Here is a 27,245-nt window from a genome sequence, read left to right as displayed (position 1 = left end):
GGTCAGGAGTCAAATGGGAGTGTCTCAGTTTGTGCCTATGACTCACGGATTGGCAGATTCGGACTTTGCTTATGAAAACAGGAGACGCCCAAAATCAGATTAAAAAGTTTGTGGTGGCTTGGAAACATGTGCACCTAGTGGACCCGGGTGACGGAGCGGTTGCAATTCAAGGGAACTACGAAGCATGGTGGGTCAACTGGGTAAACCCCCAACTCAAGGGGATTTCAAATTCCCTTGTCGTTCATACCAAATCACCGAGAAAAGACCTGCAGTTGAGGTTGCAAGAAGAGCCACGTCCAGCAGGGAAAAGAGCCATGGAAGCAGTAATGTAAGATCAACAGACAAAGCAAAGGGAAGAGTTAGTTGCTTTCTATCATAGAGAAATCAAGCGGCAGAAAACTCGGTACCAATCAGAGGAGGAGGAAGTGGCTATGAGGAAGGAAATACGAGCGCTTCGAGCATCACTTGACCAGAAATTTTGGATGTTAGAAAACGCCAAAGCAGAAATTGAAGGGAAATCCCTCTACATACAGGAGTTGCAGAATCAGTGGGATAAATAGAGGGACAAATATAACGAAGTTCTAGACAAAATAGAACTTTGTGTGACAAAAACTAACTACTAGGAAGCCAAGTACCGAGCTTTGCAGCGAAAGATGGCTGGTACAACGCCTCAAAAGCCGAAGTTAGCTCAGGAAGGCACGAGACACTCAATCAAGGGCAAGCTCGGGATTCCGAATCGGAGATCTATCTAAATCACTTAGGGCTTTTTTGTATTTTTGAAATATTGTATGAAGATGCCCTTTTAAAGAAGCAAATTTGTAATGAAATGATGGAGATTTTTTCGTGAACCTTGGTTAAAGTACACTAGGATACATACATGTCCATGTCTTTGTTTGTGTATTTATGAATTGCATCCATGCCTTAAAAATCCATTGCATAACATAATCATGCATTCATTTTTCTAAAAGAAGAGGTTTTCTGTACAAAAGCAAGGGGTAAAACCAAACTGCAACAATTGAGACTTCTACCCACCCTTACAACACCAGAAGGAAGGCAAGAATTATGGGTGAATAGCTAGAAAGCAGGGTTATGGGCCTAAAATAGGGGCAAGAAGAAATGAATGATAAAATGAGTAAACTCTTGGAATTGCTAATGGGCAAGGGAAAGGCGGTACAAATACAAGATGAAGTGGTAGATTCAGACCCCACCCACGCTCCGGGTTTCACCCCAGTTCATGGGCAAACATCAGCGTCGCCGCCTGTTGTCACAGAGGGCCCACTATCGAATATCTCCTCGTTCGTTCCTACTGCACCGATGCCGGGATTGCCTACGGCTGGAATGTCTCCGATGATGATCGCAGACACGGGGGTAAATAGATCTGAAACCGTGCGTTGCTATGACATGCTCGAGGAACGTTTGAGAGCCATGGAAGGAACCAATGCATTCGACTTTGTTGATCATACGGACCTCTGCCTGGTGCCGAAGGTGATTCTACCACCAAAGTTTAAGGTCCCAGACTACGAAAAATTCGACAGAACCCGTTGCCCTCGAACCGTTCTGCGTCTTTATTGTAAAAAAATGGCAGCATATTCCGATGATGAGAGATTTGTGATGCATTGTTTTTAGGATAGCTTGACCAGTGCGACTATTAGGTGGTATATTCAACAAGATCGATCCCGAATTCGCACTTGGAGGGATTTGACTAATGCCTGCATGACTCAATATCGCCATGTGACACAGATGGCGTCTGACCCTGTGACCCTGCAGGCAATGGAAAAGAAGTCCACCGAAACATTCAAGGAATATGCATACAGATGGAGAGACATGACCATCCAGGTGAGCCTTTCGGTGGACGACAATGAAGCGATCTCTTTGTTTGCAAACACGTTGAAAGATCCTTACTTCTGGCATCTTTTAGGGGCAACCCCCTATGATTTTATGGATGTCGTGTTTACCGGAGAAAGGATAGAGATAGTGATAAAGTCCGAAAAAGCCAAAAGCAGCATCTCTGAAACTAGTCCAAGTAAGAAGTGGACCAAAGGGAAGAAAGAAGAACCCCAATGATTCAAGGTTGTTTCAATAAGAGGAATTAGTACCCGAGAGGCCGGAATCAGTGGCCTAGGAGAAACTTTGTTTTTCAAACCCACAGTAAATTAGGCAATGCATGTGGGCGCAAGGGCCCAGTTTATGGCTCCTGGGCACGTGCCGGCTCCTCAGAATTTGCAAACACGTGACAGGAACATCCCTAGAAATTTTCGAAAAGTGGATCCCATTCCTATGACATATGCTGAACTATTTCCTTAGTTGCGGGAAAGAGGAATGGTATCAACGGTGCCTGAAATTCCCGTTCCGAACCCTCCCCCGCATTGGTATGATCCAGAGGCCCGTTGTGACTCCCATGCTAACTCTCTCGGTCATACCATCAACTGATGCTGGGCCTTCAAGCACAAAGTACAAACACTAAGGGATGCGGGCTGGTTGGCTTTTGACGACAAACAATTAGGGATCTAAGGAAATCCTCTACTTGATCATGGGGGGAATAATGTTGGAATGATAGAAGAAGGGACGGAAGGGGTTCAAGAAGTAGATCTTGATCAAATGTCGTTAGATTGGGTGTTCAGTGAACTCATCACCGCAGGCCAGATAGAGCAGGAGGTTATTTGTCCGGACGACACACTCTGTGCATGCCAGAGCAAAGAAGGAAGATCAGTGCAGTGTTGTGTGACTTTCAGAATATTCCTGCAAGGGTTAGTGAATAACAAATGCGTGGAGATTGGCCGTATCAAAAAAAGCAATGATGTCTCAGCCATTGGGAAGGACAGGTCAGAGCACCCTCTGTACACTAACCGGCCATTCATACCCACTATGAAGAGGATCCTTCTTATCCCAGAAACATGGGCGCATCTCGTAATCTCTACTCCTAGGCCATTCCTGTATCAAAGCAACCAGGCAGTGCCCTGGAAGTATGACTGTGAAGCTCATGTTGAAGGAGGCACCAACAATATAGTGGGGGTGAAAGGTGTAACTCGCAGTGGAAGAGCATACACAATGGAGCACTTGGAGAAAACAAGCTTGGAGCAGGTATGGGAGCAAAGCAAAAATGTCAAGAAGCCCGTCCCACCACAGGTAGCGGAAGAATTCTTAAAGATAATCAAACATAGTGAGTACAACATTGTCGATCAGTTAAAAAAATGCCCGCACACAAATCTGTTTTGTCGCTTCTGCTGAATTCGGAGATTCATCGAGAGGCCTTGCTTAAGGTCCTTAATCAGGCCTACATTCCTCAGGACATCAACATTGACAACTTTAATCATGTAAAGGGGTCTCACAACCACTAATTACATCACATTTGCTGATGAGGAAATCCCAGCAGAAGGCCAAGGTCACAACCAAGCCTTGCACATCTCTGTCAAGTGCCGAGACCATATGATTGCAAGAGTACTAATAGACAATGGGTCATCTCTTAACGTCATGCCAATGACTACTCTGCAAAAGTTACCCGTTCTTACATGAGGGAGAGCAATTTGATTGTGTGAGCTTTTGATGGGTCTCGTAGGGAATTCGTGGGATCTATAGAAATTCCTATGCAAATTGGTTCGGTCACTTTTGACATTGCATTTCAAGTCATGACCATTACGCCATCCTATAGTTGCGTGTTGGGAAGGCCATGGATACACAATACTAGGGCAGTTCCTTCGTCTTTGCATCAGCGGGTGAAGTTCGTAGTGGAAGGCAAAATGGGGTATGTCTATGGAGAGACCGATTTAATGTTGACCAAACTTTCTTCCACTCCCTATGTGGAAGCAGCTGAAGAAGCCCTTAAGGATTCATTTCGGGCCTTGAAATCATCAATGCCACTACTGTAATGGAGTAGTCTTTCATTCCTCGACCCCGGATTTCTTCCTCAGTACACATTGTTGCTTCTGAATTGATCAAATCGGGATATTGCCCAGACAAAGGATTGGGAAAATATGTCCAGGGCATTCTGACACCACTGTTGCCAGAAGGCGGGAATGATAGATACGGTCTCTATACCCCTACCTTCGCAGATCGAAAAAAGAAGGCAGGTGAGAAGAAAGAACAGAGAATGGAGAGGCTCACGGGTAAAGTGAGCGCCCAGAGGGGATCAGATGTCCCGCCCATTAGTTAGAGTTTCAGAAAAAGCAGTCAAGCCGACCTTGAGGCGGAGATGAGGCAACTGAGCATATCGGTGATAGATTTGGAAGATCCTGTGGATGCCTCAAACAAATGGATTCACCCTCTACCCGCTGGAGCAGAGTTGCAGAAATGGGACACTTTTGACTATCCTATTTTCTTCATGTAATGATTTTATTTTCTTTGTTCTAAATTTTCTTGTTTTGTAATCCGTGGGCAATATAGTCCCAGATAGATTTTTTTTTCATTAATGAAATAGATTATGCATTCCTTGACATCATTCGCATCTTGAGTTCAATTGTCAAAAGGTTGTTTGCTTTGATTTCGTGCACGAATAGGGAAAATAATAATACCAGTACCCATGAGCCGGAAATTGACGTTAATTTTGAAAACAAAATCCAGGAGGCTGAAATTGAAGAAGATGAAATGAATTTGTCCCCTGAAATGGAAAGAATGCTGAAATCTGATGAAAAATCAACCTTAACCAGTAGTGACCCCATAGTTACAGTAAATTTGGGGACTGATGAAGAACCAAAACAAATAAAAATTGGGGCACTGTTTAGGGGTGAGGAAAAAGGCAAAATAATCAACCTTTTGAGGGAGTACCGAGATGTTTTCGCATGTTCTTACCAAGACATGCTGTGCTTGGACACGAATTTGGTGACTTATAAGATATCCACATACCTTGATTGTAAGCCCGTGAAGTAGAAGTTGAGGAGAATGTGGCTAGATACGCTGATAAAGAAAAAAGGAAAAGTCCAAAAGCAGTTTGAGGCTGGGTTTTTGGAAGTAGCCAAGTATCCCGAATGGATGGCCAATGTGGTCCCGATAATAAAAAAGAATGGGAATGTACGAGTTTTTGTTGACTATTGGGACCTAAATAAAGCTAACCCTAAAGATAATTTCCCACTCTCACACATTGATGTGTTAATAGACAATACAGTTGGGCATGCTTTATTTTCATTCATGGATGGCTTTTCAGGACACAACCAGATTAATATGGCCCGGAAGACAAAGAAAAGATCACCTTCATCACGTTATGGGGAACCTTTTGTTATAAGGTTATGCCATTCGGTCTAAAGAATGCAGGGGCCACGTATCAGAGAGCCATGGTAACCTTGTTCCACGGCTTGATGCACAAGGAGATAGAAGTGTACGTGGATGATATGATCGTTAAGTCCCGAGATGGAGGTGACCATGCGGCAAATCTAGAAAAGCTGTTAAAAGATTGCGAAAATGCCAGCTAAAGTTGAATCTAGAGAAATGCACTTTTGGCGCTACTCCGGGGAAGCTAATGAGATTCATAGTAAGCGAGAAGGGAATCAAGGTTGGCCCGAACAAGATAAAAGCTATTTGAGGGATGCCTAGCCCTAGGATTGAGAAGGAGGTCCAGATTTTCCTGGGCAGGCTCAACTACATAGCCGGATTCATATCCCAGCTAACCACCACTTGTGAACCCATCTTTAAGTTGTTAAGAAAGAACAATCTGGAGAAATGGAATGAAGAATGTCAAGAAGCTTTCGAAAAGATAAAAGAATATCTCTTTGAACCCTCCGGTGTTAGTTCCCCCAGTACTTGGAAGGCCGTTTATACTGTACCTAGCAGTATTGGAGAATTGTATGGGTTGCATGTTAGGGCAACACGACGAGTCTGGAAGAAAAGAGCAGGTCATCTATTACTTAAGCAAGAAATTCACGGAGTGTGAATCTAAGTACTTTGATTTGGAAAAGACTTGTTGTGCTTTTGTATGGGTGGTTAGCAGACTGAGACAGTATACATTGTATTACTCAACGTAGTTGATCTCCAAGATGGACCCGATCAAGTATGTCTTTGAAAAGTCGGCGGTGACAGGTCGAGTGGCTCATTGGCAAATGCTGTTGACAGAATATGATATCACTTATGTGACAAGAAAGGCCATTAAGGAGAGCGCCATAGCAGAATATTTGGCGGATAGGGCTGTTGAAGACTACCAGCCCATGGAGTTTGAGTTCCCGGACAAAGACATTGATTCGATAAGTCAAGAAGAAGGGGATCAGGTTGGACGGGTGATGTTATTCGATGGGGCAACTAACATGTGGAGACATGGAATAGGGGCCGTGCTTATATCACCAGAAGATAAACATTACCCGGTCACGGCAAAACTTACCTTTCCTTGTGCCAAAACGTAGCCGAGTATGAAGCATGCGTATTGGGTTTGCAAACTGCCATAGACTGGGGCATTAAAGATTTGGCCGTAAAAAGGGATTCAGCTTTGGTTATTCATCAGTTGACTGGAGAGTGGGAAACCCGAGATTCCAAAGCTGATACCATATCAGGAGTACATCCAGGAAATGATTAAAGGATTTGACCGCATCAGTTTTTCCACATACCAAGGGAGAACAGTTTGATTCCTGATGCACTAGCCACACTAGCAGCTCTGTTCAAAGTGGAACCAGGAATGGAGATTGAGCCAATTCGAATAAGGGTGCAGTCAGAATCGGCATACTGCGCAGTGACCGAAGAGATTGACTAGAGACCATGGTTTTATGACATTGAGACATACATTCAACAGAACGAGTATCCCGAGGGAGCCTCTAAAAATGATTGAAAGACAATCAGAAGGTTGGCTATGGGATTCTTCTTGGATGGGGAAGTGTTCTACAAGAGAAACCATGATATGACTCTCCTATGATGTGTAGAGGTGCAAGAGGCAAGGCAGATTATGCGTGCAGTCCACGAAGGTATTTGTGGTACCCATGTCGGAGGTCACTCGCTGGCTTGAAAGATCCTCGGGAGTGAGTACTATTGGGTGATCATGGAGAGAGATTGCATAGAGTACGCTCGGAAATGCCACGAGTTTCAGATTTATGGGGATCGTATACAAGTTTCTCTGGCCCAACTCCAAGTCTTGTCTGTGCCTTGGCCCTTCTCAGCATGGGGCATGAATGTGATTGGGCCGATAACCCCGAAGGCCAGCAATAAGCATCAGTTCATCTACGTGGCCATCGATTATTTCACTAAGTGGGTAGAAGCGGCATCATACTCCAGTGCCACTCAAAATGTAATCAGTCGCTTCATAAAGAGAGAGTTGATCTGCAGATATGGGATTCCGAAAATGATAATCTCAGATAATGCCAAGAACCTGAACAATGAAGTAATGACGAAGATATGCAGTCAATAGAAGATTAGGCATCATAACTCAGCTCCTTATAGACAGCAGATGAACGGGGCTGTTGAAGCAGCCAACAAGAACATCAAGAGTATCTTGGAAAAGATGACCGAGAGATTGGCATGATAAGATTCCCTTTGCCTTGTTAGCTTACAAAACTACAGTTCGAACCTCTATAGGGGCTACCCCTCTTTTTTTTGGTGTATGGAATGGAGGCTGTGATTCCACTAGAAGTTGAAATCCCCTCCTTGCGGGTCCTAAAAGAGGCAGAGTTGATCGAGGCAGAATGGGTGCAATCCAGATATGATCAGTTGTTGATTGAAGAAAAGAGAATGGCCGCCATAGCTTATGGGCAGTTGTACCAAAGGAGAATGATGAGAGCTTTCAACAAAAAGGTCCGACCTCAACAATTCCAAGAGGGAGACTTAGTGTTGAAGAAAATTTTGCAATCCATACTGACCCTCACGGTAAGTGGACTCCTAATTATGAAGGGCCTTACGTGGTAAAGAAGACATTTTCAGGAGGCGCCTTGTTGTCGGTAGACATGGACGAAACCGTTCTTCTGCACCCCATTAACTCAGATGTTTTAAAGAAATACTTTGCTCAGAAATTGTGTAAACTCTCAGAAGGAATTCAATAAAATGTTTATGTTGTTTGTCTTCTCATGTTTTGATCAAATGACAGATGACCCTTTTTGGTGGACCAGTTTTCCCTTCAAAAGAACCAAACATTTATTTACCATTTGTTAAACCCGTTGAGCTTGAATATTAAACCATTTTCTTCAAAAGTCATTTTCCCAAAAGTTTAAACCGGGTTCGGGGTTTCCAAAGGTCTGGCAAATCATGTGATATAACAATTGGTTACCCAAAATGATGGCAGACCATTTTTTTCCTGCTACCTAGAAAAAGTCGAGAAAGAAAATACTCTTTGCTAGCCCTGTTGAGCTTAAAATATCCGAGTTCTTGGCTAACCTGTCAAAGGATCACCCCACACTAGGGCAGTTTTAAAAAGATTTCGTCCCAAAAGGAGTTCAAATGAAAACAAAGTCGATATTCCTTCACGAAAAGAAAAGCAAAAGACGCAGTAAAAAGAAGATGCACAAAGGAAAGAAAAAAATGAAGAAAGAAACAAGGGACATAATTCATATGTGATCTTTGACTAACAATTACCCTTGATAAGATTGATAATTTTGAGCCTTATTTAAACCTTTCTTTCTTTAACCAATACCCCTAGCCTACATTACGGTTCAAATGAAAGTCCTGACCAGATTGGTACACATTATTGTCTCAAATGAATTGACTGAGTCTGAACTATGTAATGACCTGATCCTGAAAAGGTACGTAGGCAGCTTGTTCAAATTAACAAGTTCGGTCAATACCTTGTAGAAACCCCAAACTGGGGCAGAAAACGTTATTTGGGGGTGAGATTCTCGAGCCTTAGTTTCCCTTTCTCTTCTGAAAACCCGCATCCCTAAGCCTACATTTTGTCCCGATTCGTAAAGGCCATCTTGAGATCGAAACATGGGCAGAGCTCGATTAAACCATGGACAAACAGTTGAAGGAGGGAGTTCCATTTGGGTTTTGCAACATTGAAGGAAAGAAGAAGAGGGGTCTCCTTCGATGGAACTGGGGTAGTTCGTGAAAAAGGGAAAGTTAGCTATTTAAGGGTTTAGTTTGATAAATTAACATTAACATCATTTGACTTTGCGACACTGGTGTAAATTTTCCCCTTTTTCTAAAACAGCATTTGAACATGGTAGAATATCTATTTTGTACATATTGATCGCTTGATTTAACGAATTGGGGTCATAAAGGCATAATCATTTTTATCCCTAAAAAAGAAAAAAAAAAACCTTCTTACTCTTCAAAACTCCAAGAAGAGGACGGATAGTCGAAAGGTTTCAAAATCACCCGTCCATTTTCCTGTAAAGAGGTTCTCGTTGAGAAAGTGCAATATGGGTAGAATCGGTCACAGAATAATCTAACTGGGGCAAATTTCATGTCAAGTTTCAGGAGAGCCAATTCAGAGATTTGCTTATTCAAGTGGAATTTGAAAATATGGCCAGGAGCAGTTACAGATGCATTTAACTGGGGTAGATTCCATGTTGAGTTCCAGTAGAGCCAATTCAGGAGCCTTCATGTCAGAGTGAAATTTGAAAATATACGCCAAGATCGGTCGCAAATAAATGTAACTGGGGTATATTTCGTGTTGAGCTTTAGTGGAGCCAGTTCCGGTGCCTTCATATCAGAGTGGAAGTTGAAAACATGACCAAGATCAATGACAAATAAATGTAACTGGGGCAGATTTCGTGTTGAGTTTCATTTGAGCCAAGTCAGGTGCCTTCATATCGGATTGGAATTTGAAAACATGGCCAAGATCAAAGATTGGTTTATTGATCACAGGTGCGCTGGGAAAGGAAAATTCAGGCATCATCATGCATTTCATGCATTGCATAGGAAAGAAAAAGTGCATACACATCACATCAACATGCATACTTATCCCCGCATTTTGACATTGTAAGTAGCAACATGCATCATGTAGCATCATTCAGTCATATTTGTTGTGTTGTACAAGTTTTTGTCTCCCTTGCTAATAATCGATCCTTGTTTTGCTGAGTACCCAAACTGGGGCAGCTGACTCAAGCCAATTTGATTCATGAATTCTGAAACTGGGGCAGATGACCCAGGAAAAAAATTAATCCATTTGTTTTGAAACCAGGGCATTGGCCCTCAAGTCCTACACCTGAGTATTTATTCGGGATCTTAGAACCTTGCATTTGATTGGCCATCCCTAGCAGAGTCGCCAAGCTGTCGCGACGTCCCTGAGGAGCGAGGGTGCCCCAAGGTTAGTGGCAACTCCACCTTCCATGTTTCACATCTTTTTCAGTTCGCACAACTCTGGGGCACCCTCGTTCCACCAGGACGTCGCGACAGTCGGACCATAGCTTCATCAAGAATTAATCTCTCTTGCTTGTTTCATGCACTGCTTGAACAGCAGAGAGAGCTGCAGTGGGAAGATTTGCATAAATAATGTCTGAATAGGCAGCTCAAAGATTTAGAAAACCAGAAAAATATTCCTCAATAGAGAGACTTCCCTGTGTGAAATTAGCCATCTCATACTCCAATTGAAGATGCTGAGCTGTGTTGTCTTGATTATAAACCTTATGCAGATAACTCAACATGTCAGCGGCAGTTTTATAAGGCCTCATATTGAGAACAAGGTGAAGCTCAACCGAGCTAAGGATCCAGGTCATAACCCGAGCATCCATGATTACCCATTTAGACAGAGCCTCGTCATCTCAAGGTGCGGGATCACTCCCATCAATATGACCCCACAAGATTTTCCCTTTGACAAACAATTGAAACTGAAACTCCTTAGCAGAATAATTTTTCCAGTAAAACGGACCCTGAAAGGCTCAGTAGAAGACATGATTTAACCAAGAGAAATACCATAAATCCCAAAAAAAAAATTCCACCCACAGCAGAAACACCGATCTCCTAGAAATTCCACAAAGAAGTTGCCGAAGATGCCAACAAACAAGAAATCCCAGCACCCACGAAGAGACAAAAAAATCCCAGCACCGAAAAAGACAAAGGACTGAAAACCCACAAACTAAAAAATATTCCATAAAATTTCAACACATAGAGCCCACAAACTCACCACAGAAAGCACTGACAACCAAAATAAATACCACAAACTCACCAACCAAGTGCCGAAATCCACAAGAGCAGCAACAGACAGCGCCGAAACCACCAACAGAAATTACTGAAATCCCAAAACATGGACCCCCGAAAAAAAATCCAAGAAAAAAATTTGAGAAACAGGTAAGAAACTAGAAATCTGCTCTGATACCATGTCAAATTCAAGGAATCTTTTGGAAAAACTGTCCATTCTCAGTTTAGTCCTTTCTCATTATAAAGGCAAATCGCCAATTTTTACAAGGAAAGTAGTAATAGCCAATCTTTACAAGAAAAGTAGATATTATGCTATACAAAGGAAAGTCTTAACATATTCCTAATATTCAGCATCTATGCATGGTAAATATTGTGTACATCAATATTAATAGCTAAATTATATACGGTAACACACATGTCATAGTTTTGGATTGACATAGTCCGTTCATTCAAATAATTATGACAAGTTCTTAACTTTTTGTCCCTTGTTATATCTTGATTCAGAATAGTATGACGACTTGGGAAAGGGGTGTAAGTAAATGTTTGACTCACAAGTTACTCTTAACTCCACTCACTTCATAACTTGACTTCCTCCTTGAATTCAAATCGAACTTGAGCTGCTTGATTACCCTGATGAGTTGAGTATGAGTTTTACAAGACCACTCACAAGTGTAAAGGAGCTTATATATAAGATAGTAATATATATAATGTATATAATATATTTAATATTATATATTATGTATGTATTTACTATTATTTTAGAATCAAATAGATCTTAATTGAGTCCAGCTCAATTTTTAAGAACTTTCATATTTAAGTTTGAGTTCATCAATTCTAAAATTGATCAAGTTCAATTATGCCATTATGTTAACTCGACTTAACTTGATATGTCCCCTGTTCATGAAAAAAAAAAAACTTGGGAAAATGGAAAAGGGGGAAGAGTTTTCATTTTTTTTTTTTTTTCTAATTCAACCCGAACCATGCTTATCTCCATATGATACTATAGAAAGCTATTCAAATACCGGAGAGTGAATAGATAAAATAAATTTCATGTGCTCAAAAGTTAAAACGTCCGAAAGAATTAATGTACTAATACCCCAAAGTTTTTGAAAACTAGCTAGACTACATTGATCAATTAGCTGCATAATTCTTTTTGATACATAGAAAAGCATTAGATGTATGTGTGCGTCTAGATTTTGTTGTTTGATCAATCACTTTTATTAGCTAGGCGAATTGAATTGTCAATGAATTTGGTAATTTAAAAAAAAAAAAAAAACTATTAACCATAATATGTATTTTTTAAACCGACCTTAATTGATTTAAACTATTTTATTTTGTTGGTTTTGACAATTTTTAACCAAAGTGAGGCTTCCTCTTTGGGTTAAAATGGGGCAAAACTTTTGCTAGTACAGAAAAAATATAAAGTTTTATAATAGGCATATAACTGTTAATTTTTTTTGGAAAAAAAAAATTGATGAAAACATGTTTACTTCTTCAAACTTAAAATTGAATTAAGAAACATGAAAACTAATGGACAGAATTCAGCAAAATATTATTAAAAGTTCGAGCTTCAATGCTGGTAGGAAAACTTCAGTTTAGCCCTTCTTTTGTTTTTGGTTTTCACCCTTTCCTTTGTCGACCCAAGGTGTGGCTTAATTAGCTTTGCCCGAGCCAAGGGCCCAATAGCGGAATAACTTGGGCTAGCTTGCCTTTGTATGCACCAGAGTCTTCCATTCACTGTTGACTACTGTTGAGTTTCTTATTTTTCAAACTAAACAAACCTGCCCTTCAGATTTAGCAAAGTCAATGAGGGTGTATAGGGTGTCAGACAGCCGAAATTGCAGGTTAAGATTTTTCGGGTCTAATAGGATAGATGATGCTTTTGAAAAATACGACAAGAAATGGTTGCTTCACATAAGATTTAAAGTCCATTAATTATAAGATGTTATATTATCATGACTTGAATAAATCACATTGAGGTTTTTAACTTCCTGTTAATTTTGTCATTTAATTAATTAATTAATTAATTGTTTATTTTAAAAGGAGTTAATTAAAGGTTATTAAATTTAATTTGGGGATAATTTGTAATTAATGAGGTACCATTTGATGAATGGGTGTCTAAGATTCATATCAATGGAGTATATACTTCAATTTGAATTCCAATGATGTGGGCTGGTCCAAGTAATTAGCTGCTTCCAAATTCTATGTTGAGGTCAATAATTCATTACAAGTCCTCAATATTTTCACCTATCAAGTTTTTTTTTTATCTTTTGCATCATAATGCAATCTTGTGACAAATTAAGTGATATCAAAGCCAATCAAATCATATGCCTAATAACCCCCACAGATAATGTAAGTTGTTGCTCACAAATTCAAATCTTATATGTGCTTATATAAAGGAGAATGAAAATTACGGAAATGTCCCTATAATCGGTGAATTAGTTAAGATCCAAATGACATAAAATATCATTGGTTGCAAATAAATAAATAAATATATATATATATATATATATATATATATATATATATATATATAAAATAAATTTAGACACTCATAGGTGACTTGCATGAATCCTCAGAAGGGCAAGTAGGGTGTTTTTTTTGGTTTATTGAGCATGTACACTGAGTCTAGGCTACACAACAAGAGGTAGCACATTGCTCTAACATAGGTTTCAAGTCTTAACCTCTCTTAGAAGACAAAGGGGCAAGTAAGGTGTTGGAAAATACAAGATGGTTTGACCCCTCTTGCAATCGATATATCTAGATTTTTTTATTTGGTGAGAGTCTAGCATGTTAGGTCTGACTTTTCTATTAACTATACTTTTGGTACGTAAGAATGGAATGGATTTGAATTTATCACCTAATTTCATCATGCTTCCTATTCAAATTTTCATTTCATTCCTTTCCTACTCCAATTCTGTCCGCAAACCAAACATGACGTATAATAACATTCTCTTTTGCGCACCGCAAAATAGCCATATAGGATTTTTGGGGGATTTTGGGGAGTAATAAGGCAAGTGATATCTGCAGCTAATTAAATGATCTTTTGCATCAGAACATGATCTTGTGACAATGATATGATAGCCAATCCAGTTTCAAACCTTGTCAAGAACCCTTTGGTGACCTATGAAACGCTTAGGGTGAGCAAAAAAGATAGGTTGGAGATCGGTCTATCCGCACCTCTACCTATTAGGCCATTTTTTTGGCAAGATCTCAACATTTTTCTTCCTACACCACAAAAGAACCACCGGCTAATATGCAAAACAATTCAATACTTGTAATGATTTACAATTTTACTTTAATTGTTGGATTATCCCTTGGGATTAAGTTATCTTTTTTATGTTTTCTTTACTGCAGAATAAAATGCACCTTACTTTATTTACTTGTGCATTTTTTGTTAAGGAAGCATGTTTCTACATGCCATGAATTTGGCTCCTTGAATCAACTTATCAAATTTAATATTGATTAGTGGATCATTTACACTGGACTCAAAAGGGTTTCTCATTTTTTCCAAACACATATTCCTAACCCATGGATTTCATGGGTTGAAGTATAAAGTTTGGCGATGAGTCCCTTGAATCCATCTCATTGATCAATCCAATTTCCAGGATAAAAATTAGTTGATTTCTAAACCATCTCGGTCATTAACATAACCAAGACATGTAATTTCATTTAATATTAATAATTTATGCCTTGATTCTAATATTAGACCATGGTGGTGCATAAATTAACAGAATTTTAAAGTGTTTTTTTTTTTTTTTTTTTCATATTTGCATTGGTAGGTAGCAGAAATTGAAATTGGTCCTATAACCATTGAAAAATAGATGGTCCAGCTAAAAGGCTATATATTTTTAGCACACTACAAGAAATCCATTGGCTTGTTCCACCAATTTTCTGTGGTATTGGACCATTATTTCTCTCAATTTTTTTTTTCTTTTCTTTTTACTTCAAAGTCCTCTCAACTTTATGGTAACCTAAAACATGTTGGTCTTCTCATTTAAATTTTATCATGTCGCAAAAATTTATCGTTTCTTACCTTTTTGCTACATGATAGGATTTGAATGGCAAGACTAGCATTGTCTTTGGATGACCATATTTTTCACTAGCCATTCATGCCATGTTGTGTTCCAATTTTTGCATGGACTCAGTCCTTTGAATATCAAAAAGAAAAGAAAAAGAAAGATAAAAGGATATATGGGGATCAGAGTTGATTAGGATACTGATTTCTTGAACTTGCATAAAGCCAGCATTATATTGACTTACATAAGGGCATACTTCAAGAACATGAGTAAAACAAACTGATGGAGTTCATATTTATTGTGAAATGTCTGGGTCAGTTTGATGAATTTTCCTGAAATGTGGAATTATTTTTATGCGGGTGAGAATCCGGAACTAGTTGCTTGATTGCTGATCTAGCATTTGAGAAGATCAAATGAATTCAAATCAAAGGATCAAGATCATTTAATCACCCTTCAGTAATTAAGGTTGTTCTGCATCAATTCTAAGAAGAAGAATTCAAGGTACTTAGATTACAATTTTTGGAATGGGAAACAAGGTGATTTTATTTAAATGCGTTTGTTTTGATGTTGTTCATGGAGTTGGAGTGGAAAAATTTTGGATTGTAGATGTAAAAATTAAGTCTAGGCTATGTACAAATGAACCATTTGTGCTGGCAGGTTATGCTACTTAGGTCTTCAATGCTAAATATGTATCAAAAAATTGCCAAGATTGGTATACTATGATAGTAACTAAAGAAAGGAATACATATGATATGCATAACAATCTGCAACCATGAATGAAAATGAAGATACATATTGAGAGAAAGAGATGCATATATTGCGTAATTATTTGGACATTGATGATGATTATATAATTCTTCACAATGATGGTTAACTAGGTGAAGAAGTTGAAGTTGAGGATGTCATAGAAGTTGATAATGAATAGAAAGAAAAGGAAGAAAAAAGAGGGGAAGAAAAAAAAAATGAAGAAACTGATGGTGCTGATTTTGATGATGATAAGAAGGACAAGGATGATGAGGATGACTAAGCATGTGTGAAAATAATTGAATTTTCTTATTTAATCTCGATGTTTATGTTAATATTTTCTATGCCCTAATATTGCTAGTTGGGATTTTTATGCTAATATTGTTTTGTAAATATTTAGTAGTATGAACCAAAATAAAACTTATGATAGCATGGGCACAGGCGTGGGCGTGTGGATGGGGTGGGAGTGCAGGAGGGCGTGGTAAAGGCAGAGGTGGAGCCACTACTTCCCCTCCTATCATTATTAGAGAGAGCAGTAGCACTTTAGGTAGCTTCTGTATTGGAGATGTTCATAGCAATGATATTAATCACCCAACCAAGAAGAATCATGGGAATACATGAGGATTAAACGAGCCTCCAAATCCAGAGGCACGCCATTTCCCACTTATGGGAGAGAATAAGTAATAACTTGATTTTATATAAACTTAATTTATATTTATTTTAAATCTTGTGCTAATTGTTAGTTTTCTTGAAGCACCTATATGGAAAAAAATGGACTAATCATAAAAGCACATCTTGGCTTTTGGGAGGCTCTTAGCATGTTCTACCTTCTAGTGTTAGTTTTCTTGAAGTACCTATATGCAAAAAAAATGGACTAATCATAAAAGCACATCTTCCCACGCATACTTATTGGACTCAGTGGAGTTTAGCAGAGAAGGACATGGCTTTTGGGAGACTCTTAGTATGTTCTACCTTCTAGTTTATTAAGCATGTGCGCATTTTATTTGTCATGACATTTACTATTTTTTTACATTGTACGGATATTTTCAATTCAAAACAGAGGACATGGATGAAGGGAGAATGTTGTGGAATATTTTTTCCACTGAGAATTATAGGAAGTGGATAAGTGCTGCATGTAGAAAACAAAAAGGTCTGCATAGGGAAGATTTAAGCATCTTGTGATGACCCATGAGATTACTTTGCGACAAGCATATGGAATCAAATGCTAGATATATGGCTTTCTGGGAAGTGGACTGAGCGAGGTAAGAAGACTAAAATAATTGTGTTCAAGGATCTGGGTTAATTCATGCAGCTGGTTCAATCCCTTTCGAGGAGTAGAGATTTCTCTTCGTATGATTATTGATGCCTTTTTTTTAAAAAAAAAAAAAAATAATTTGTGGAGTGTATAATATGCTTTATCATTTTTATATGCAATGAATACAGACAAAGAAGCTCGGTAGGTTACCAATGTACCTTGAAATGTTTGAAGAAATTCATAAAAACGAGGGTGATGAATGATTGAGTCAATTTGAAAAGGAAATCCTTGCAGCAAGTATTTCTTAGGTTAAAGGTAGGCACCTCTTTCTCTCTCCCTCTCTTGAATGTTCCATGGCCTTTTATTTTTCTCACTTTTGAAAGGCCTCATGCTGAGATGGGGATAAGTCCCTTTTCGTAAATGGCACAGCTGAGGCCACTGTTCCTTTAATTTCTGGTGTCTCCATGTGCCTTTGCTAGATATAAAGAAGCTTCTTTTTTTAAAAAAAATATAAATGGCATTTTTATTGATACATATTCCTCTGTTATGGATTGGAAGCTCTTGTTAAAATTCTCCTCTGTTGGTCATGAATTCGGCCGACCATTTTATCTTCTCCCAGCTTTACAAGCTTCTTGATGATTGACCCTTTTTCAATATTTATTTATTTATCACAATGATGCAATAATTTCGTATTGAAATCGCCTTAAAGACATTTTTGATGCTGTAGTATTGGAAAACAAGACTTGCTTGTTTTCTGGACCTTCATTTTGTTCCTTTTCTTTCCTTTTTCTCCTTTCTTATTGTCTCCCAGAAATGGCAAGAACTGTTGCTGGTTCCCTAATCCGAAAGCATTTTCAATTGCTATTGATTATTACTTTTGGTGTCGTCTTGGTAAGGTCATTAAATGAGGAGGATGCTTTTCTTCTGGAGTTTAAACAATCACTCATTGACCCAAATAACAATCTCCAAAGCTGGAATTCTTCCCATATGACCCCCTGCTCTTGGGTTGGCATAGGGTGTAGTTCTGATTCTAGGGTAATTTCTGTAAAACTCAGTAACCTTAATTTGTCTGGAAATTTATCGTTTTCAAGCATCTGTAAGCTACCTCAATTAACCGAGTTAAATATCTTAAGAAACCTCATCATTGGTCCAATTCCAAAAGCTCTTGCTGACTGTTATCATCTTGAGGTCCTTGACCTCTGCACCAATAGGATCCATGGAGAACTTCCAACCCAGCTCAGCACAATTGCCACCCTCACACAGCTTTATCTGTGTGAGAATTTTATTTATGGTGCAATTCCACGGGAGCTTGGAAATTTACTTCACTCAAACTAATAATTCATGTTTATCATTTCATTTATTTATTTATTGGCTCTTTATTTAATCATATAGAGGTGCTATTAAATGTTGATGCAGTTCTAGATTTGATTAATTTAATTCATTTTATGTTATATGATCCCCATATAGGAGATGAAATGAGTAATTTGTATTCAATGAATGATAAGACTTGGAAATGGAAAGGGAAGTGTCTAAAATGTTTTTCTCTGTAGAAAATTTTAATGAATCGAATAATATAGGACACACACACACACACACACACACACACATATATATATATATATATATATATATATATATGTCTGCTCGGGAACACACACACACACACACGTGTATATGATTCGTGAGTGCTACAATTCTATTGTCACGTCTCGATGTTTCTGGTAAGTTCGTATAGATATTCTACCACAAGACAACAGTGTAATGTCACCAGATGATTATTGATATGGAAATAAATATTCTTCATAATCTGTGGGTAATGTACTTACGTTAAGTTTGAACTGTGTGGGCCTCAGTTTGCCATAAACATGCTTTATGGTAGGACTAACTGTATCCAACTTATGATAGTATTTAAACAAATAGAGGGAAAATGCAGATAATGAGAATTGACATAGGACTACTTAGAAACTATTGGGCCGTGCACTGATGGTGCATATCAAATCTTAGCAAAGAACAAAAAAAAGTCCGAAAATCATTGGCTCATGAACCAATCTTTCCATATTTGGCTTCCCCTCTTATTGTACATGTTTTTCAATTAGAGGAACTTACATGAAGCTTCTTCTGTGGCCTTGACAAGATACGTCTGTGGCAACTTGCAGGCGAGCGGTGGCTCGTGGCGGACTACGGCGACTCGCAGATGGCCTTCGTTGACTCGCAGATGGGCTTTGGCGACTCGCAGCAGGGTTGAGGGAAATTCGGAGTTTTGGGGATTCTGCCTTAGGATTTTTAGGGAAACCTTTTCTGCGCGAAGAATCAGATGCAGAATTGGGGTTTTCTGGGCAAGGTTTTTAGTGACGGTTTGAAAGACGTCACTAAAACCCACAATTAGCGACGATTTTTAAAAAACTGTCACTAAAACACAACTATTAGTGATGAAAATTTGTCCCTAGTAGTCAATAAATCGTTGCTAATATTTTTGTGTAATGGTTTGAGCGGGATACCTACTTTTAGTGATGAAAGTATTAGTGACGAAATTAAAATCATCACTAATACTGCATTTTCCATGATGGTTAGTAGTTTCGTTACTATCCTAATTATTAGTGACGAATTTTATTTTTGTCACTAATGAATCATTATTAGTGACGATTTTAGCTCTGTCACTAATGCCTCCGTCACTAAAAAATCTTTTTTTTTTTTTCTTGTAGTGCTAGTCGACCACCTTGTACAATTTTCCTTCTCTCCTTATTTCAGCTTAATTCTTGAATTGTGCAGTTAAATTATGAAACATTTGATTAAAAAATAGCTGTAAGAGATAGATACTACTTCATGCGCAACTTCAACATCTCCTGCTAATGGCTAGGCCTTTTCGAAACCCCTTTTCATCGACAATGCCCAATATGAGAACTATAGTAATTAGAAATCACTTAATCAAAAGGGTAGGTGCCCTCACCCTAAAGGATGAGTGGTGGATTTGAACTCCTCTGGTGAGGCTACGCAACCCTCTCTCTTTTTCTTAGATGGATCCTAAAGAATGACATTGCCCTTAAAATATGAAACCATGACACATGCATGCATTTTGTCTCTACTCCTACATAGTTTAGGGTTCATATATCAAACCACCCTTAATATATGAAACCATGACACATGGCTTTTGTCCTGACTCCTATATAGTTTAAGGTTCATATGTCAAACCAACAGTGTACCATGGATTCTAAAGGAGACATGGACTAACGTATGTATGCTTGTTTGTAATCACCCAACATTTCTCTGATGACACACTTACAAGTTGCTTCGGTTCAATTTCACATTCATGCCTAACGAAATTAGGCCTTCTCCTTCTGTAAGGCTTTTGGCCCAACCAATTTAGGTCCATGCATGGTCCTCATAGGTAGTTAAATGAACCTAAGAGATAGTAATTTGCCAATATGTCATGCATTTGTATACTAAAAAATAGAAATATATAAATTTAAATTTAAAAAAAAAAATTCTATTTGATGAATTAAAATATTACATGCCAAGTTTAAAGAGATTAAAATTCTAATTGAAGCAATGCTAGTGAATGTATCCATGTCTCAAATTAGTCCACATTTTTCATTTGTGTCCAACTTTTAGCAACTAAACTTTAAAACTTTCAATATAATGGATCCATTTAGACTTAAATTTATTCTTTTAAAACATCCATTCTATTAATGGTTTAGTTTTGTAAGGGTGATGAAATAATTTACAAATATTATTATGCTCAAGTGATTCAATTTCATTCTTTTTAGCATCCTTTGAGAAGGGTACATTAGGTTAAGTTGGTGTATCAAATAGTGTTTTAAAAGGCAAAGGTGTAAGGCGAGGCGTTTTACCTTGCGCGAGGCGAGGCGTGGGCCTCAAGGTGTTGAGGTGTACGCATTTTGGGATTATATATTTTAAAATAATTAATAAATAAAATATTTATAGATAGTATGAAAATGAGAAAAATGTTAGAATAATGGAGAAACAAATAAAAACGTAATTCTTAGTATCATATAGGCCAATTTTACCTAACTCAAACAATGCATGTTAAAAATAAGCCATAAGTTTACAAAAAAAGATAAAACGCCAAATTATAGCATTAAAGTGCCTCATCATCAAAGATTCTAATTTCTAAGAATCTAAATTTTAATTAATAAAGTTCAGAGAGAACTATCAAGATCTTCAACAAAGTCCTCATCTTCATCAAAATAATCTATAATAGGAGTTATTCCACTAATAAATTCCTCTCCCACTTCAACATCATCGTCTTCCTCAATTGTGCCCAATGTTGGCCTCTTGCCTTTGTCTTGAGTGCCTACATATTCAATAAAGCTTTAGGTTAGGAGTTAGGAGAAATGGAGAATTATAAATTAGTAGATTCAAAAATGACTATTGATATGTATGTGCTCAAGTTCTCACAATAATCACTAATCTTCCTTTTGCTAGGAAGATTAGAATGTGAGCTACCAGAAGCTTGTGTTGCTTGAGCATCATCTCCTTCAAAAGGTACCACGGGCAAAGCTCTAATAACATCAACATCTAGGATATTTTCATCATCAAACCAAGAAGTATCTTTTGGGAGGATAGGTTCTTCTTTCTCTGTGATCCATTCATCATCTGAAGTTACTTCTGACACCAATATTGGATCATAATTCTATCTTCTTCTTATAGCTTTCTCCCTCAGTTTGGTGTTGTACTTGATGTAAACTAGAGCATTCAATCTCTTGTGCTCTGATCGATTCCTCTTTTTCGTATGAATCTACAATTGAGTTTAAAACATTTAAATTTTTAGATATTAGAAGATATTTTCATATTTGAGTGAAACTATAATAACATGGTATTTGTAAGAAGTGAGAAGTAAGAACTTGCTCAAATGTGCTCCAATTCCTCTCACATCCACTAGCACTACATGTTAGGCTAAGAACACGAATAACAAGCTTCATCAATTTTGGGGTCTTTGTCCCAAAATGCTTCCACCAATCAGCTACAAAAGAAAAAAGAAGAAAAAACATGTTTAAGTTTCAATTTATAAGAAGAAACAAGGATAGAGTACACTACTAAACTAATTTTTACTGAAATATTAAGTTTACTTGGGCTTCTCAACATTCTAGAATCAACAACCACACGAGACCCAAAATCCCCTTGTGCATTATCAAACAAATTCAATTGGATGTCTGCAGCTAGCCTCTCCTCATATGACAACATTCTAATGCATTCAAATGGTCCTTGCTTGACTTCTTCACAATGAGAGAAGTTCTCCTTATAATGCAATTGGGGATTCAAATAATATCCTGCAGCATGTAAAAGGCGATGAAGTTGTGGAATCCATTTATCATCTATTTTGCTCCAAATGGGTCCATACTTCTTCTCATTTGTAGAAAAATTTGTCGCAATTTTTTCCATTTCCGAATCCATCGTCTCATAGAGAAACCCCATGACTGGTCTTTCCTCAGAATCAACTTCCCTTAGAATACACACAAGAGGGACAACACTCTTGATAACATATGTCATGTGAGGCCAAAAATGTTGGTCAAATAAAACTATTGAGCGGCTCCTTATATCTTCATGCATTTTTGCATATGTAGAAGTGCACCACATCTCCGAAGAGAACATAGATTGAAGACCTCGCTTTTGTTTGTAAATGTTGTGAAGTGTCAAAAATGCAATAGCAAAGCGCGTCATTGCAAGGCATCCATGAGTTCTTTGTTTTTGGTGAAATGCTTCCTCATCATTGCAAGTACATAGGAATGATTATAAATAAATTTCATAACTTGCTTAGCCTTTAGGATTGTCCTTGCATGGATCTTCAATTTTACAATATCCTCCAACATGAGATCCAAACAATGTGCAACACATGGAGTCCAATAGTGCTTCTCTCTCTCTCTCTCTCTCTCTCTCTCTCTCTCTCTCTCTCTCTTCTATAAGCTTTTTTCCACCATTTATCATGTTCTTCGCATTATCAGTTATCATATGCACAACATTCTCCTCACTAACTTCTTCAACTACTTCATCGATATACTTAAACATCAAATCACCATTTTTTATAGAATCAAAAGCATCAATGAATTTTAAAAACCATCTACCGGCAGGACTATTCATAAGGAAATTAATCAAGATCCTTGAAACACCCATCAGTCCATCAATCATCCATGATTGAAGATTCATATTCATTCCAAGTTTTTTTGTGGTCTTTTAACATGCTTTCGGTGATGTCTTTCACTTCATCTTTAAGGATCCATGTCCTCATCTCATGCATAGATGGAGGCTTGAAACTTGGCCCATAATTAGCAATATCATCCACCATAACATGCCAATATACGACATCCATCAAATTAAATGGTAAGGCATTGTTGAACACACAAGGACCAACTTTCCTACGCACTTCATTTCTTTTTTCCTCTTTCTATTTTGAGTTTAGAGTGGATTGTTTGGTCTGTGAAAATGAAAACTTATCCATTGGACCTCTAGCCCTAGAAGTATGTCCACTCCCACTATTCTGCTGCTCAAAATCTCCAACTAATGGAGACATAGCACTTTGAGTCCCTTGTCCTGGACCCTGCCCAATCTCTTTAAGAAGTTCATTTCTTTTACCTTTCTCTTCTCATAATTTTCAAGAGCAATCTTGCACTCATCACTCACGTTTTGAGGGGCTTTTGGGTAAGGTTTCATTCCCTTCCTTGTACCAGCCAAATGATGTTTAAATCTTGTGACAGTCTCACTATAACGTTGATCACAAAATTTGCATTTAAAGTATTTGTCTCCATCAACTTCTTTTATGTATTTCCAAATAAAATCTTTTTCTGCTCCTTAGAATCAGCTTCAGACATGTTTTAGCATGTGCAGCAAGATTTAAGCAATTAAAATCTGAAACAAAAATCTTAGAGACAAGAGACGAGAAACTTAGACCTGTCGGACAGACTTCGAGAGCAGAGGCTTCGAGAGAGAGCAAAGGCTTCGTTGAGGCTTCGAAAGAGAGAGCAGAGGCTTCGTCAACAGAGCAGAGGAGAAGAAACTTCGCGGGAGAGAGGGAGCATAGGGTTTTAGTGTGTTCTAGGACTTGGCCTTTTAAAAATGTGCTTTAACCTAGGAATACCGAAAGACGTACGCCTTGAAGCTGAGGAGTAAAAAGGCGATGGTTTTTGTCTGAGGCGTACGCCTTTTTGCCTGATGCATACGCTTTTATGGAGTTACACCTTTTCACATACGTCTTGGTGCGTTTTTGCCCTAAAAAGCTTAAAAATGCCTTTCAAATCACTATTATCAAGTTACACCATAGTTGTAATAAATGGGTTGTTTTCGATTAAGAAAATGTAATACTCATCTCCAAAGTTAGTTTCTTTTCAGTCTTTGTCCCTTCTTTCTCCATTCTGGTTATAATTCTCAATTTCTCACTTTTCAAGTTCAATACATATTTAGAGTGTGAACAATTCTCATTGGTTAGCTTTAAGAGAAAATATTTGCTAAAAAAATTCTACTTTTTATGATCCAAAACATCATCTCTAAGCTAGGACTCAAAACCTATATTCTGTCTCTCTAGTTAGCATATAATCAAAGAGTACGGAGAGCCAATGTTCTAATTTTCTAATAGAATAAGGGGTTCTAAACCAAACTTTCTCTTTTTTAGGTTTGACGACAATAAATTTGGAAAAATCCTCACACTTTAAAGTGTTTCTTTAATTTAGAATTATATTCTTTACACAATTTGTATGATTGTTTACTAGTTCTTTTTAGCAAAGAATTCATTATTTCTTTCAAAACTTTGTTCTTCCTTTGTGCAACTCTAGATTAGCTGAGTAAGAGGTGTCATTATGAGGTTTAGATTCATGCCCTCTTCCTCTATACGATTTAATTCTTTATTTTCCTATTTAGTTAGTTCTCAAATTCATTTGAATATTTTATGTTTCAATTGCCTTAGACTTGTTTCATAAAAGATATACCCTAGTGTATCCACAATAGTTCTAGTCATGGATAAATAATATATAATATATATCTCTCTTTTGATCAATAATTTTTAGAACAATAAAACGATCACCTTAATCAATGAAGCAAATGAACTTGAAATAGGTAATGATTTCAGAACGTGTACCTTGTACCATGAATTCCATTTTTGAGATATGAAAAGATTGACTAGAGCTTGCTACACTTTTCTCTTCTTATATGTGTAACTTGATGGGGAACTACTGTGAAAATTGGGTGAGGAAAAACCTCTTTTTGTTGCTAATATACCAACATAAGGAAGCCCTATCCATCACAGACTCCTTGTGTAAACAAGGCTCATACACACTAAAATCTCACGAACTAGTACTTTAGGCCCATATCTATAGTATGGTGATCACTTACTATAATGCCTATGGATACGTACTCCCAAAATGTCTGATATTTATTTAGTTTAGGTTTTGTAAAATAGATTACGCAAGTCCACAAAATTCTAATAATATCCAACTTGGACTACATATATAACTAAAGTTTTATAAAGAAAAGAAAAAAAATCTCCGAACTAAAAATGCACAACATGTAGTCACAACAAAGAATATCGAACATGAGCAACCACCATCCAACATAATGGTCTAAAATGAGATCATGCATATCGAGCTGTGCAAAAAGTTATATTCGATAGGGATACTAATGTCATATAAGTCAAAACACACATAATCTCGTGAACATACACAAATGTCCATAATGGAATAATACATTTCCAATTATGTAAGTATACATATTCGAAGGGGCACCAATATTACATTGTCGAAACATACACAATCTCATAACCTTATATGTAACATGGGAAAACACAAAATTCTAACATCTTTCTCAAGCCATAGTGTGCTTTAAGTCACTTAAATCTATACAAATCAAATTTAGTATTTTATTTTCAATATCTATTGATTTATATGTCTTTTAAATAGCTTTAGTTTCAACATTGCATATAGGCTTATACTGAATTAGAAAAAGAAATCAAGCCAATTTCTTCAATTTTCTTGACGTATTATAAGCTAACATGCCCTAATTATTCTATCGTGACATAGATTAATACAATCAATTAAGGATTGATTAGTTGGTTTTGAGAATGTTTTATGGTTTTTGTAGGTTCGGCTGACTGATAAATTGACTCTGTCATCCGAACCCAATTATCTTATTTCTTGATGGGTTTTGTTGAGTTTAATACTTTGTAAAGCCTTTTTGGCCCTGGGTATGCCTAGGTTTTGTGTATTTGCTTGATTTTGTTTGTGGAGATTTGGTTTCCCTCCTCTTGGGTATGCCCAGAGTATTGTACATATCCATTTTGGTCAATACATTTACATTTATGATAAAAAAAAAATAATTAAGGAATCAAAAGAAATATATGTATTTTTATTTATAGTTTCAAGACCATTCATATTGAAATGACCATGACTACAATACCCCCTTATTTAGAAACATTACTCTTATATGGACAAAGTTATCAAGTTCAAATGCAACCTTCACTCCAATCTTTCAAAGAAGTGATATTGATAAAAATGTTCACTTGAATACCATGAACTTAAAAGTACATTAGACAATGATAGAACTTCTCCGGAAGTAAGCTTATAAAAAACCTTCCCTTTTCTCAGAATAAAAGGGGACCTCAATTCCCTAGGTATACAATTTCTTCCCATTCGTATATATGTGTACTAGAGGTAAAGGTATTTCTGTTACCATAGATGTTCCTACAGGTAGCACCAAAATCAATCTATCACCTAGACCTTCTTGTTCACGACCATATTCAATTAAAGAACAAATTGCAATTATAGCATCTACTTCAACTAAGGTTTTGCTAATTAGTTTAACATTGATGTTTATTGTTCCTCTTTATGTGTCTATGTTACGGAGCATGATGATCAAGTCTTCCACAAACATAACGACTTCTTTTCTTCCTGAAGATTGGGTTATGGGTTTTAGGTTAGAAGTCAGGTCGTCCATTGTTATTGTTGCTTTTTGTTTGAAGTTCACATTCTAACATTTAGGAACTGATTCAACTATGTTGTCCTTGGATGACTCCTTATCCTTCACAGTCAACCTTGTCCTTTACTATAATGTCCACATGCCATGGTATCTTCTCAGTATATACCTTTTATCTTTTGTTTTAGCTACCAAACATATAGGAATTAGGGAGCTTCATTCTTAACATCCTCCAATAGTCTACGTCATTTGCTAGATTGCATTTGTACATTATTATCATGCATTGCAAAAAATTCCATGAATGTGGTGAATTTCTACGCATGACATTCTCAATTTTG

At 37.5% G+C, this 27,245-nt stretch overlaps 1 protein-coding gene across 2 annotated transcripts in view; it reads left to right on the top strand.

Moving 5' to 3' along the window:
* Nucleotides 1-26,348, top strand: part of LOC131146706 (transcription factor GTE4-like) — a 38,548-nt gene extending 12,200 nt beyond the window's left edge. The window contains exon 6 of one of the 2 annotated variants that reach the window (XR_009134439.1): nt 26,077-26,348. The gene's annotated coding sequence lies outside the window, so the exon portion shown is untranslated. Of the gene's footprint in view, nt 1-19,151; nt 19,827-26,076 lie in introns of those variants that run through there. The other variant, XR_009134440.1, reaches the window with a different exon arrangement.
* Nucleotides 26,349-27,245: the final 897 nt, after the last annotated feature.

This window comes from Malania oleifera, chromosome 1 (genome assembly GCF_029873635.1).
Source record: "Malania oleifera isolate guangnan ecotype guangnan chromosome 1, ASM2987363v1, whole genome shotgun sequence".
NCBI lineage: Eukaryota > Viridiplantae > Streptophyta > Magnoliopsida > Santalales > Ximeniaceae > Malania > Malania oleifera.
The sequence above is the reverse complement of the archived record's forward strand: the minus strand, read 5'-3'. Positions and strand labels throughout refer to the sequence as shown.